The 4096-nt window shown below is 35.5% G+C and overlaps 1 long non-coding RNA gene across 1 annotated transcript in view; it reads left to right on the plus strand.

The window, feature by feature from the left end:
- The window catches only part of LOC111814119, a 23274-nt gene that overhangs the window by 13142 nt on the left and 6036 nt on the right, over positions 1–4096 (plus strand). Inside the window, exon 2 of the long non-coding RNA XR_002819190.1 lies at positions 3531–3534. This is a non-coding gene — a long non-coding RNA (uncharacterized LOC111814119). The remainder of the gene's footprint in view (positions 1–3530; positions 3535–4096) is intronic.

Consider the following 4096-nt stretch of genomic DNA (forward strand, 5'->3'; position numbering starts at 1 on the left):
TATTTGCAGATGACATGATACTTTACTTGGAAGACCCAAAGCACTCCACCAAGAAGCTACTAGAATTAACACAAAAGTTTAGTAGCATAGCAGGCTACAAAGTGAATAGCATTGCTCTACACAGATAACAAACACATTGAGAGGGAAATTAGAGAAACAATACCTTTTACAATAGCACTGAGGAAAATGAAATACCTTGGAATTAATCTAACTAAAGAAGTGAAAGATCTTTTCATGGAATATTACAGTACTCTTATAAAAGAGATCGTAGAAGATTTCAGAAAATGGAAAGATATTCCATACTCCTGGATGGGAAGAACCAATATTGTGAAGATGGCTATACTCTCAAAATTGCTATACAGATTTAATACAATCCCTATCAAATTACCACCAACATACCTCACAGACCTAGAAAAATTGTTCCTAAAATTTATTTGGAACCAGGAAAGACCTAGAATAGCAAAGGCAATCCTGGGCAATAAAAACAAGGCAGAAGGCATTACAATTCCTGACTTGAAATTATGCTACAAGGCTACTGTGATAAAATCAGCATGGTACTGGCAACAAAATAGACCTGAGGATCAATGCAATAGATTAGAAGATGCTGAAGCATCTATGAACACACTCAGCCACCTTATGTTTGACAAAGTAACCAAACCTATTCTCTGGAAGAAAGATAGCCTCTTTAACAAATCGTGCTGGAAAAACTGGCTCTCTACATGCTGAAAACTAAAACTTGACCCAGATCTGTCACCATGCACTAAGCTAAAGTCAAAATGGATTAAAGATCTAAACATTAAAACAGAAACACTCAATCTCCTGGAAGAGAAAGTAGGAGGAACTCTTGAAGGCATAGGGTAGGCAAAGATTTCATGAACAAAAAACAAATCGCATGGGAAACACTTGAAAAAAGTAACAACTGGGACCTCTTCTTATTGAGAAATTATTTCATGTCAAAAGAAATTACCATCAAAGTGAAAAGACAACTAACAAATTTCAAAAATATCTTTACAAATAAGTACTGAGACAAAAGTCTGCTCTCTAGAATTTATAAAGAACTAAAAAACAATAGGGCCCCAAAATTTAAAGACCCAGTCCAGAAATGGGCTATGAGAGGAACACATACTTCTCAGAGGATGAAATTAAAGAAGCCAATAAATATATGAAAAAATGTTCCACATCACTAACCATCCATGAAATGCAAATTAAAACAACATTGAGATATCATCTCAACCCAGATAGAATGGCTATCATAAACAAATCAACCAACAACAAATGTTGGAAAGGCTGTGGGGAAAAAGGAACCCTTCTCCACTGCTGGTGGGAATACAGACTGGTGCAACCATTATAGAAATCAATGTGGAGACTCCTTAGAAAATTAGGACTGGAAATCCCATTTAAAGCAGCTATTCCTCTATTGGGAATTTTCCTGGAGTCATAGTGATATATGTGTACCTATGTTTATAGCAGCACAACTTGTGATAGCCAAATCTTGGAAACAACCAAGATGCCTGTCACCTGAGGAATGGATGAAAAGATGTGGTATTTTTCTACAATGGAGTATTACTCAGCTATAAAGAATGATAAACTCGAAGACTTGATATTGAAGTGGATGCCACTTGAAGATATACTCATAAGTGAAATTAACCAGACACACATGTGTAAATATAATATAGTTTCCCTAGTATAAGAACTCAAATGAAGAAATACAAATAGAAAGGTATAATACAACTAAAAGGAAAGCAAGAACTTGAGCACTAAACTATTAAGGGAGGGAAAGAGAAGAGCTAGCAAATATGAGAGTGTCAAGCCATACAGTTATATGCACAAGATGGGAAAGGCAATGATCCTGAGAATCTGCAGCAGAGTTTTGAATGTAGCAGTTAATTGGAAGGATTCTCACCTTGACTAAGTATATATACTGACACCTGTGAACTAAGCAACTGCACTGAAGATTGCAATTTGTAACAGTCAGTTCATACTTGGAGTGCCTGTCATTCTGGTCTTCTGAATACAGGCTGCTTGTCATGACATGCCAGTTTTTGCCATGCTGTCTCTCGGGTAGATGACTGTTCAAAAAGGAAGGGGTGGGGCTGGGAAGATAGCTCAGTAGAATAAGCACTTGTCTGGCAAGTGCAAGGGCTTGAGTTCAATCCCTGGCCCCAGAAAAAAGAAAAAAAAGGGAAGGGGTGGTGAATGAAGGCAGGAGAGAGGAAAAGGAGTGTTGTGAGACTGTCCTGCTACAGTGTTGTACATGTTTAGATTTCTGGACTTATGTGTAAAGATATATAATTTTTTATTCCTATTTTTAAAGTATATTTTAATTTTTCAAATATTTTTCATCATATTCTGTAAGGACTTAAAGTTTACCATATCAACATTTTATGAAAAATACCTGTTCCGTATTATGCCTGAGATGTTTGATATTCAGACAGATAGTGAGGCTAAGCTCAACAGCCTAGGTGGTATGGTAATAACAATAAGATTCTCTTCTGGAGGGTTAACAACCTAAGTTTGCAGACCAAAAATTACAGAAAAATGAGGGCCTCAAGGAAAGCCAACATTTTTCCCCTAGCCTTCCAAGGTCAATTAAGACTCAGAACATATGAGAACTTGTACTGTAATGTCATGTAACTCAGTTATGTCCCAAATTTTCTGATCAAGGATATTATGGGGCCAATGAGGAAAGTGATTGATGATGTAGAGTGTGCCTAAGGAGAGTCACATGGAGAAAAAACATTCTCTCAGGCTTTCACAGAGAGCGCATTGGCCAAGCAATGGTCATGACTCATCCACATGGCTGACACTGACAAATTATCTACAATATGAGGTACAGGGTCTCAGGATAAATCCTGAGGGGATTTGACTGACTTTATCAGATCCAAAAACTACAATTCTTGTTGCATAGGTCTTGCTTTATTTTGGTCTTAACCATCCAGCAGAAAAGTATAAAAATGAAGTATAAGAAGTAAAGCCATGTTGTTATGTTGAGTTGTAGGGAACTCAGGTCAACAACTTCTGACATTGCCAGTCAAGAGGAAGACCCAATACTATTATAGACTACTGGACTATTTTATAATGTTTTGCTGAATTCACACACCTATAATATTTAAATGACAAAACTAAACAAAAAAAGGGATACAGATGAATGACTATTTTGTGTCTGTGTATTCAAAATGGTTAGGATGGATACATAGTTACATTCTCTTAATGAATAGAGGCATTTGTTCTAATAGTGTTTGTAAAGAGGATATCATGTCTGCATCTCTTACAGCAAATATCCACTAAGAAGACAGTATGCAATGTGTTAATTATTGGAACTGTCCTACCAATTTGATGTGAAACTGTCTCATTGCTATTTATTTCTCAATAAAATTATCGGAAAAAAATTAAAAAGTAAAATTATCTCAATTAACTTAAAAAAAGAAATGCCTTATTTCTCCATCAGTTTTTTTTTAATTCACTTTTTTATTTTATTTATTTATTTATTTTTGTACCAGGGATTGAACTCAGGACCTTGCGCTTTCCAGGCAGGTGCTTAGGCCACTGAGCTATCTCCCCTGGCCATCTCCATCAGTTTTAAAGGGAAAAAATTTCAATATCTGAAAGTCAGGATTGGAAGCTATTATCTTTTAGTGTTTGAAATACTTTAGTCCAAGCCCTCCTGTTCCTTATAATTTGTTCAGAGAAGTCTACTTGGATTCTAATGTTTTTTTTTTTTTTTTTTTTTTTTTTTTTTTTTTTTTTTGTACATGATGCATTGCTTTTCTCTAGCAGCTTTTAAGATTTTATTCCTATGATGAACTTCTAGAACTTTGAGTACATGTGATGTGGAGAGGGTTTCTTTTGGTCCTGGGTATTTGGTATTCTATATCCCTCACTTATCTATATGTTTATTTATTTCCTTATATTTGGGGAGTTTTCGGCTATTAATTCTGTGAACAGCTTTATGTTGCTTCTGATTTTTCACTTATTCTGATTATACTTAGTTTAGTCTTCTTTGTCTCACCTTGCAGTTGCTGGATCAGTTTTTCACTTTCTTGTGTTGTTTTTAAGGTGTTTTGAGCAGCTGGTTTTGGAAGGCATCTTTGTCTTC

The sequence above is a fragment of the Octodon degus genome, unplaced genomic scaffold (assembly GCF_000260255.1).
Source record: "Octodon degus isolate 3935 unplaced genomic scaffold, OctDeg1.0 scaffold00272, whole genome shotgun sequence".
NCBI classification, from domain to species: domain Eukaryota; kingdom Metazoa; phylum Chordata; class Mammalia; order Rodentia; family Octodontidae; genus Octodon; species Octodon degus.